Source organism: Camellia sinensis, chromosome 13, assembly GCF_055761805.1.
Source record: "Camellia sinensis isolate YWXY chromosome 13, ASM5576180v1, whole genome shotgun sequence".
Taxonomy (NCBI): Eukaryota; Viridiplantae; Streptophyta; class Magnoliopsida; order Ericales; family Theaceae; genus Camellia; species Camellia sinensis.
In genome coordinates, this window is record NC_138973.1 from 129,815,567 (window position 1) to 129,827,182 (window position 11,616).

The window sequence follows — 11,616 nt, forward strand, 5'->3', positions numbered from 1 at the left end:
CTCAAAAATTCTTATTGCCAAAGGATCCTATTTTTTAAAAGCCCAAGAAAATAAAGTCTCATTTTTATGTTTAGCGGTCTCAATAAACCTCGGGTCATTATTGGTTGGCATAATGAAGTCTAGTAACTAGAGATTATGCAGAGCTGAACTATAATGAGTGGGAGACGACTTTTTGGGTTGAGCAAAAGTATGCTTTAGGGAGAACATGGAAGCCAAGTTGGCTGATGCGCCAATTAGTTTAGCGAAGCCAAAAGTATTCTCTCTCTCTCTCTCCATGTTCTGGGAGACTCTAGATTCTTATATTATCAGTGAAGATTAGAATCAATAATATAGTGAGGTCATTTTGTTGTTTCTTGTAAATGCTTTTACTCTTCCATCTAGATGGTCATGTGGGAAGCGTGCATCTTTAATTGTTTCTTTTTTTCAGGAGGTTAGAGCTTCTTTAGCTCCAAGCTCCTCTTTATTGATGTATCTTTTCATACTCTGTATGTGCTTATCATTCAATTGTTTCAACAATTGTAATTAAAGAATCGAAGTTATGTTTTGTAACTTTGTACACGATTTTTTTTTGGATGGATTGTATGTGGTATGATATAAAGTGTATCCAAATTAAGCATCCTTTGATTGTTACCAAGTGAAGAATTTTATTATAGTTTTGCTAGTAGAATTTGAATTACTATTGTAATTAACTGGATTCATGATATTCGGACTAGAATGGGTGGAAATAGGAATGGAAACTATTGATTTGGGGTAATAGTTGGAAGGATATATGCAACAACACTTTTGTTGCTTGTGTTTACAACTACAACATATTAATTGCTCTACTAATTTGGAATTGAAAGATTATTGTAGTACAAACAAATCCCAAGTCAGTGTCTGATTACAGATATGAAAGGGGGTTGGGTCTTCGGTAATTGATTGTTAAATTTTAATAACTAACATGGAATAGCCCACATTATTTAAGGAGTCATATTTTAGGTATCTCAACTTTTTCTTTTCAATATATAGAATTGGATACAATAATACTAAAGTATCATATTTCTTATCATATTTTGTTTGTGTCAACACAACATTGCCAAGAAATTTAAGTGATCAGATTCATTAAATTAATATAATATTATCACATGAGAGCATTATTAAGTTCAGTATGAAGTGTTGACCGGATATTATATTCATCAATCTCATGTGTTTTCTTGTGTTCTTGAGTCTCAAGTTTAGTTATTCCTTAAGCCTCTGGATGTGGGAAGTGTGGATTGATGTGTTAATTTTAATTACTCGTAAGCGCATGAACTTTACAATAGTATAATGTAATAAATGCGAAGTCGAACCACAAGATTTATGATTTTTGCAGAAACTAATTAATTTCAAACTAAATACACCCTAATCTAGTGAACAAAATTTTGGTTTGATTGAAATTAAATCTAGAGATGCAATAAATAAATAATTGAATAAAAGAATAAATTAATCAGATGAATAAAACTAAGATTTCATAATCTACACTCAAGCATACACAATATTTAATAACATAATCTGAATGGTTTCTTTAATTCTCTTCACAATAATATGGAAATCAATCTCAATTATTATAGAAAATGGGCTCGTTAAGTTCTTTTAAAAGTAATTATCTTATGTACGTTTTCCCTCACCTAAAAGTTCAAAATCAAATCATCTAATGTATCCTCTTGTAACAAATCACAATAGATATTCAATATTCGAATTTAACAAGATAATAATTAAGGCAAACTAATAAATCAATAAATTTCAAATCATGAAAGAAACATGATTAAATTCATATCTAAAATTTAATAAATTAATTACAAGAAGCAAAAACGAATAATCATTTAAATCACAATTTAAGAAAATATGATCAGATCATATATTACTAAGAATTATGAGGTTTCATCTTCAACCTTAATTATGAGTTTAGTTACGCATCATTGAAGAAACAATCAAAGCCATAAATGGAATAATCACAAAACTTACAAGTAATGAAGAAGAAAATAGCAAAACCTAGCCATCCTTTGCATGCTCTTTTTCTTTCCAAAAGTTCCCCAAATAATCATAAAACTTACATGTATTTATGAGAGGGTACTTTATATCTAAATTAGGCCAAGCTGGGTAATGGGCCGTTGTGGGCCATAGTAAGAAGGGTTGAGTAAAAAAAGGCCTTGAAGTTAGTCCGGTCCAAGAGAGCTCTGCAGTTAGCTCAGTCACCATACTCAGCGTTAGCTCGGTCATAGGATACTGTGGTTAGCTCGGTTGGAACCTTGCTATTTGCTAGCTCGGTCTAAGCACGCCATGGGTTGTACAGGAGAAACCGAGGTAAGAGCAGTGAAAGGAAGAACCGAACTAGATAGTTCGGTCTACTCTGCGGCTTAGCATAGCCATGCTTACCTCGGTCATATTGGAATCCGACCATGGTAAAACCATCTCACTTGGTTCAAGCAGTGAGAGGAGCGTTGAAGGATAAGCATTATCTTTCAGGAATATGACTCCAAGGAGGACTCTACAAGGAGGAGTAAGAGTCCTACTAGGATTGTGCCACACAGAACCTATAAAAGTTCATAGCATCACCTATGAAGAGGTAACACAACTTTGATTCCCGAATATACAAAGCATTTTATCTATTTGTCTATTTTGATGACTTAGGCATCGGAGAGGTATCCGGCACACACCCGCCGGCTAGCTCACGTTTGTATTTTCAAGGAGTAAAGCGACGTCGTACGGAGGAGCGCAGACTTGATCAACAGGATTATACGAGAAGGTTTATTTCTTTCCCGTACAATTGGTGCCGTCTGTGGAAATATCAGACAAAGAACAAAACCTCTTGATCAAGTTTCCCTTGCTAGTTGAATGGCGCACAACGAAGATTTGCCGCAATCTGCCATCGACGGACAAACCCCAGAGGGGGGTGGGAGGCGCGAAGGATTACCCTCTATCCCTCCCATGGCGGACTTAGAGCCCCAGCGACAGAATCCCTAGAGGGATGCGAGGGAGAAGCGGAACAATAGCCCCCGTCGCTCTCGCTCACAAACTCCTGAAAAGCAAAGGCGAAGAATCGACCCTCAAGCTCTGGAGGATCGCGTAAAAGAGCAAGATGAACTAATAAGGAAGATGGCGGTGGACATGGAGGCCATGAAGCGCCAGATCAAGGGAAAATGAGTGGCAACAGGAGAGGGGCGCAAAGGTAATACGACTCCTCGCCACTCAGAAGATCGTGGTAGACATACCACGCCATCGCAAGCAGAGAGTAGGAGCCTTAGGACAGGCGACACTCAATCAAGAACTTCCAGAACTCGTTACTCCAGGTCTGAGAGAACGAAATCATTGAGGTCTTGCATTGAGGGAAGTACCTATCGGCCCTCACATATGCACCAGACATCGTCCAGACAAACGGAGTTGCCTAGATCGTCCGACTTACGGACTGTGCTTGAAGAAAGGGCACGACGAAAGGAGGATGCCAGGGCACGCAACCCACACAGAGTTTGAGCCCTTCAGCAGTTGGCTCCTTGGACGCATGGAAGCGTCAAGGTTGGAATGCCAATACCGCACCTTGCCTACGAACCAACAGATAAAGCATTGGCAAGACTACATAGCTCATCGTTCGTTCCAGCGATTGAGAACGCACCATTACCCTCAGGCTTCATCCAGCCTAAATTTACCACGTACGAAGGGAAAACAGACCCTTACATGCACTTAAGCCACTTTCGCCAGGTCATGGTAGTATACCGACGGAACGAAGCTTTGATGTGCATCCTATTCCCATCCAGCCTTGGCGACCTAGGTTTAACCTGGTTCGAAAGGCTACCAGAAGGCAGCATTGCCTCCTGGGCGCAATTAGCGGAGGCATTCGTAACAAGGTTTAGAACGAACACCAAGACGCCAGTGGAGATCGATCAGCTACTCTCCATTGACATGGGCGATAAGGAAACATTGAGGTCTTACAACAGTCGCTACTGGGAGACATTCAACCAGATAGGGGACTGCCCCACCAATCTCGCCATCGCACAATACAAAAGAGGACTTCTAGTCGGAAACAGATTGAGGGATTCAATTACTATGACTCCACCCCTCACGATGGAAGCCTTGATAGAGAGAGTGCACCAACATATTCAGGTGGAGGAGGATGGCGCCCGTACGAAGGCAAAATCTGGTGCAACAGCAACACCAGATAAGAAGACCACGGCAAAAATCAACATGGTAGAACGTCCAAGCAAGAATGGACGAGACAGACGAGACAACGAAGAGGACCGAGATAAAAGATGGTTGAGAGTCTGCACTGCCATTACCACGGTATTCAAGAAACCAATCTATCGAATTCTCAGCGAGATACGCGTTGAACCTTTCATCAAATGGACAGCTAAATTGGGAGAGGTACAGAAGGACTACGATGAAAGATCTCGGTGCACCTTCCATAAAGAAAAGGGGCACCGCACTGAAAACTGCACGCCGTTGAGATAGCATCTGGAGGAGTTAGTGGCAGCTGGTCACCTGGACTGGTACATAGAAGGAGGGACGCAGCTAGCCCCCCAAAACCACGATCATCTAGACGGAACACCAATTGACGGCCCACCTCAAGGCGTGATAAACGTAATACATGGGGTATTCGAGCCTGAGCGAGTATGTGAACTCAGGGGAATGATAAAGAAGGCCGAGCACTTAAGGGAAGTATTAAGTGCACAGCCCACCATCAAAAAAGGAAAAACAGAAGCCACGAATGTCATGTCTTTTTTAGACAAAGACTTGGAAAGGATATATTGCCCTCACAACGATGCACTGGTAGTCACTCTCCACATCAAAGATTACGACGACAAGCAAATTTTGATTGACCAAGGAAGCTCATGTGAGATAATGTACTACGAAACTTTCAAACAGTTGAAATTGAAGGAAAAAGACTTGGCACCCACCGTATCTCCCCTGATCGGGTTCAACTCAATGCTGGAATGGCCAGTCGACAAGATAATCCTCCCAGTCAGAGCAGGAAGCATGACTAAACAAGTGGAATTCTGGGTATTGAAAGTGCCCTCCACTAACAACATAATCTTGGGAAGGATATGGCTGCATGCCATGAGAGCAGTAGCATCAACCTACCATCAAGTAATGCGATTCCCCAACGAAGCCGGGGTAATTGAAGAGGTCTATGGAGACCAAATTATGTCCAAGCAATGCTTCGTCACAGTAAATGGCAGCCGAGCTGCCAAAGGGTTTGTACAGATGGTGGAAGAACCTGAGAGCAATGAATTGTTTGCGGATGTTGGCAAAGCCGCTGAACAGAAGGCAGTAGAAGATTTGGTACAGGTAAGAATAGATGAAAAGAACCCGGATAAGTTCTTTTTGCTTGGCTCATCTATGTGCAGCACTAAAAGAATAGAGGTCATGGAATTCTTGACCTCTAACATTGAAGTGTTTGCTTGGACGCCGTATGACATTCCTAGCATTGACCCAAGCTTCATCTGTCACCAATTGAACGTCCACCCAACTGCCAGACCAGTTATACAACGCCCTCGCAGATCGGCACTCCACCATGTTGAGATAGTGGCGGAAAAAGTAGAAAACCTGCTAGAAGGAAGAGCTATCAGAGAGGTGCACTACCCCAGATGGATCTCCAATACGGTAGTGGTACCTAAAAAGAATGGAAAATGGCGTGTCTGTGTGGACTACAAAATAGTCAACAAGGCATGCCCAAAGGACAACTTTCCTCAACCACGGATAGACCAACTGGTAGATCTGACAGCAGGACACAACCATCTTAGCTTTCTCGATGCGTACAGAGGGTACCATCAGATCGCAATGTATGAGCCAGACTAGGAGGTTATATCTTTTACGACGCCAAGAGGACTATATTGTTACAAGGTCATGCCCTTTGGCCTTAAGAATGCAGGGGAAACATTCCAACGGATGGTCACCAAGATGTTCGAACCATTGTTAGGCAGAACGATGGAGGCCTACATCGACGACATGGTGGTCAAGAGCAGGAATAAGAATGACCATCTCAGGGACCTAGGTGAGATGTTCCAGATTCTGAAGAAGCACAAACTATGCCTTAATGCATCCAAGTGTGCGTTCGGCGTAGGATCTGGCAAGTTCCTAGGCTTCCTGGTGACCAACCGAGGTATAGAAGCAGACCCCTCTCAAATCAAAGCAATTCAGGAACTAGAGAGACCCAACTCAGTAAAAGAAGTACAGCATCTCACCGGTATGGCAGCTGCGCTAAACCGATTCATAAGTCGGTCGTCAGACAGATGTCGACCATTTTTTCAAGCATTAAAGGCCAAGTTTGAGTGAGATGAAGAATTCGGCCGCGCCCTAGAAAGTTTAAAAGAATACATGTCCTCTCCACCACTGCTAGTAACCCCAATACCTGGAGAAGAACTATTTTTGTACCTGGCAGTATCACAGCACGCAATCAGCGCAGTATTGGTCCGAGCGGAAGGAATCCAACATCTGCCCATCTTTTATGTCAGCAAGACATTGCTGGGCACGGAAACCAGGTACTTACCATTGGAAAAATTGGCCTTAGCCTTGATGATGGCATCAAGGAAATTGTCGCATTACTTCCATGCCCACACAATAATCGTCCTCACAGCCTTTCCATTAAAAGCTTTGTTTGAGAGGGCGAACTTTTCTGGATGAGTCTTGAAATGGGCAGTCGAATTGGGACAGTTCGACATCAATCCAACCCAGAACCGCGATAAAAGCCCAAGCCTTGGCAAACTTTGTCGCAAAATTCACCCCAGGAAGTCATCATATCTGCCCAGTCGACCTGACTGATACAACCGAACTAGGGTTGGAGGTTGACACCGGAATAGCGCAACCCTTGGTGCAGGATACCCAGTCAAACCCTAAGGCAGACCAGAGAAAAGTAAGGGAGGAAAAAACAAATCATGCTACAACAAACCAAGACTCACCAACAAATAAAGACTTGGTACAAACAGATAGCGAGGGGCAAACAACAAACATGAACCTTGAAGAAAACACCAGCAACACTTTTGATCCCAAGGTATCATCCGGTCCCTCCACTTGTTGGAAATTGTTCGTTGGAGAAATGTGGAAGCTCTTCGTGGATGGAGTGTCCAACAGGCACGGTGCAGGACTAGGCATAGTCCTCATCTCACCAGATGGCCTAGTGGTGGAACAAGCAGTCAACCTTGGCTTCCCAGCATCAAACAACGAAGCGGAGTATGAAGCACTTTTAGCAGGACTGAAATCAGCATTCTACATGAAGGCAACCGAGGTAATGGTTTACAGTGACTCACAGCTGGTGGTAAACCAAATTTCAGGAGACTACGAGGCAAAAGATGACAGGATGGCTAAGTACCAAGATTTAGTCAGAAAAGAGATCAAGAAATTTGAAGTAGTGCGGATAGAGCAGATCGGCAAGGAAGAAAATAGTAGAGCAGACGAACTAGCAGGCTTTGCTTCAATGGCAGATACATCCGTCCCACATCCGTTACTGATTGACTACTTACCAAGACCAAGCATTGAAGAACCGGAAGTAGAAGAAGTATGCTGCGCCGAACTAGGCCCTTCATGGATGGATCCTATCATAGCATTCTTAAAAGACGGCGTCCTATCGGAAGAGAAGAAAGAGGCCAACAAAATAAGAGCAAAGTCGCAGCAATTTTGGCTCTCCCCATCAATGGCCTTGTATAAGAAATCCTTCACAGGACCTTACCTAAAGTGTGTCCATCCTAGCAAAGTTAAAGCGTTCTTGTTCGAGATACACGAAGGCGTATACGGAAGCCACCAAGGAGGAAGATCATTAGCCTATAGAGCCATTTCGCAAGGATATTAGTGGCCATACATGCAAGCAGATTCTGAGAAGTATGTCAAGAAGTACGAGAAATGCCAGAAGTTCGCACACCAAATACATCAACCAGCCAGAGAGCTTCTACCTTTAACTAGTCTATGGCCCTTTGCAATGTGGGGCTTGGACATAGTAGGACCACTTCCAATGGCACCCGGCAATAGAAAGTTCTGTCTTGCAGCAACAGACTACTTCACAAAGTGGGTGGAGGCAGAAGCACTAGCATCAATAAAAGAGAAAGATGTAAAGAAGTTCGTCTGGCAAAATATCATCACTCAGTTTGGCATACCGAAAGCTCTGATATCTGACAACGGCACTCAGTTTGATGGCAAAATTTTCAGAGACTTTTGTGAAGAGTACAAGATAGAGTTCTACAATTCTACACCAGCATAGCCCCAAGCGAATGGCCAGGCGGAAGCATCAAACAAAATCGTCTTGGATGGACTAAAGAAAAGGTTAAAGAAAGCAAAAGGCAAGTGGGCGGAGGAGCTCCCCCATGTTTTATGGGCTTACCGCACCACACCACGACGGTCAACTGGCGAAACACCATTTTCCTTGGCCTATAGCATGGAAGCAGTAATACCATTAGAAGTTGGCCTCCCCACCATCAGAAGCAAAAATTTTAATCTAGACTTAAATAGAGAAGTCATAGCATTGGAGCTCGACCTTGCAGAAGAAAGAAGAGAAAGAGCACTGGTTTACATTGCTTCATACTAGCAAGAGTTGTCCAGAAAGTATAACAAGACAGTACACCCAAGGCAATTCAAGATTGGAGATTGGGTACTAAGCAAAGTAATGGGAAACACCACGGTACCCGGAGATGGCAAGTTGGGGCCTAGTTGGGAAGGACCTTACAAAGTGGTCGGATTAGCAGGAAAAAGGGGCATACTACTTGGAAGATGAGGACAGCAAAGCCATTCCCAGGCCATGGAAGACTGTCAATCTTAAACTATTTTATTTTTAGTTTTTCTTCTAAGTATTTGTAATTTTCTTTTTTTTTCTTTCTCAATAAAACAAGTTGCTTCTTTTCAGCATAGTTGTTTCATTCTGTAAAAGATTTTGCTTTAGTGAGCTAGGGGCATTGAAAGCATAGTTGGCTGGAGTAACCAACACCCCTCCTAAGCCCAAGATAAAGGCTGCAGGACGTTTGGTCGGATAACCAAACACTTTACTCTAGGTTGGCAGAAAAAACCAACTTAGAGGTTGGCTGGAAAAACCAACACCCCCCCTAAGGCCAGGATAATGATCCAAGCTGTAGGACGTTTGGTCGGAATAACCAAACACTTTACTCTAGGTTGGCAGGAAAAACTAACTTAGAGGTTGGCTGGAAAAACCAACACCCCTCCTAAACCCAGGATAAGGATCCAGGCTGCAGGACGTTTGGTCGGAATAACCAAACACTTTTCTCTAGGTTGGCAGGAAAAACCAACTTAGAGGTTGGCTGAAAAAACCAACACTTAGGACTCCTCAGCCGAAATAAGGATCTTGGCTGAAGAGTTGTTGGCTGGAAAAACCAACACTTATTGTTCTTCAGCCGAGATAAGGATCTAGGCTGCAGAAGTTGATTGAAAAAACCAACATTTAGGACCCCTCAGCCGAAATAAGGATCTAGGCTGAAGAGTGGTTGGCTAGAAAAACCAACACTTATTGTTCTTCAACTGAGGTAAGGATCTAGGCTGAAGAAGTTGGCTGGAAAAACCAGCATTTAGTACTCTTCCACTAGAGCAAGGATCTAGGCTGAAGAGTGGTTGGCTGGAAAAACCAACGCTTATTGTTCTTTAGCCGAGATAAGGATCAAGGCTAAAGAGGTTGGCAAGTATGGCCAGTCAGATTGCAAAGCTAAAACCGAGATATTTACCTCGGCTGGAAAATGTTATACTACATTTAGAATACTTTTGAAAAGTAAAGGCAAGCATAAGAACAAACCAAAATAACAGTTGAAAAACAAAAGAAGCTTTCATTGAAGATTCAAATCAAGTACATAGGAGGGGCCTCAGCCCGGTTACAATTTTTTGTCCAAAAGCAAAAAGAAGAAAAGTACAGAATCAAGCAAAAAGATCATCTAAGTCAGCATCAAGAACAATCCGATCTTCACCCAGGGGTAGCTCGGTTGTGGCAAGCACCCCTTGGTTAGGCTCGGTCGAAAGCACCGCATCAGTAGGCAAAGGTGGGATGGAGACCTCTGGAGTGGGGGAGTAGACTGGCAATCGGACTGAGTGTTGTCTTCTAGAGCCTCATCCTCATCCTCTTCCTCCAGAAATTGTTGCTGAACGGTAGCAGCATTGTCACGACCCCAAACTGCCCCTAGTAGGATGGTGCCGTGATGGCCAATAATCCGAGACTACCGAAGGCCACTTATAAAATTCACACACAATCAGAGTATAAATATATGGGGCTCACAAGTACGGAAGCAATACATACAAATCAGAATAGTCCATGAGAGCTGTGCGTAAGTCAAATGAGATGGCAACCATCTTAACATGTGTTACAACTTAGTTACAAATGAAGTAAGGTACAAATTACATCTTGACCAAAAGGCTTCTCAAGCCGACGTATGCAAAATACAAGTATTATAAGTCGAGAAACATAATTTTCAAGACTGCCGACATAAATACAAGTCAAGCCGACATATGCAAAAATCCTAAACAAGCTCGCAAATCACATCTAGGCGTCACCGCCTTCTTGCTCATCACCTACATATATATATGGAGAGGGTGAGCTTGGATACTCAGTGAATGATATAAATAATAAAGGGTTTGCATGAATAATAGCCGAAGTCTTTTCAAAATGATACATATCAAAACTTTATATAACAAGGGATGGACCTCGTCCATCTAGCAAATATTTAAAGCTTCAAGGGATGCTTACTAGCATCAACATATTACAAATGATGATATTCCGGACAAACAAACCCACGCGGTAAACCGTCAGTGGCAAAACAAGACAAAGCAAGGGAGATATCTCAAACAATGGTGCTACAAAAGTTTAGAGTCCTCTAGCACAAAGGACTTATGTTACAAAGGCCCGTAGCCCCCTAACACGAGAATACTGCGAAAGTTTAGAGTCCTCCAGCACAAGGGACTTTCAAAACAAGATGTGTAGTTGCATTTTAGTCCCCTGGCACTAAGGACTTTTAAAACAAGATGTGCAGTTGCATTATAGTCCCCTGGCACTAAGGACTTTCAAAACAAGATGTGCTGTTGCATTATAGTCCCCTGGCACTAAGGACTTTCAAAGCAAGATGTCATCAAAACAAGATAATACTTGATATACAAAATAGGGACAATCATTCATACTTAACACATACTTTTCAAAACAAAGCAAAGCAAAGCTCATCAAAACATTGATAACATAGCTTTATTAAAAATACCACTCACATAGTTCTTCAAACGTCGGGGTCAAGGCAAAAGTCCGAGTCCTACAAACACATGGCAAAGTCTATTGAACGTACTTTCAAACAAGATTTTCATGCAAACGGATAATCTCAGCGTTCGTCAAAAACTAAGTTAAATCAAAATAAAACACTGTTTTTCATCTCGGGGAAAAATATGCTGGGCATCAACCAGGTCTTGGCTGAGGTCCCACACCTTCTCGCCGAGGTGTGGTTCCGACGACCACATTCAAAAGCGAAGTCGGGAAAACCTGGGTTTCCCTTTGAGGAACATGAAGAACATGAAGATGGAGAAGATGAAGAACATGCATGCTAAAATCATAACTTGTTATTACAAAGTCTGAGATTTCGTGCTATGAGTTCGAAAACGTGGACCTGGGCACCCATATTCAAAGATATTGTGAGAACAAATACAAAA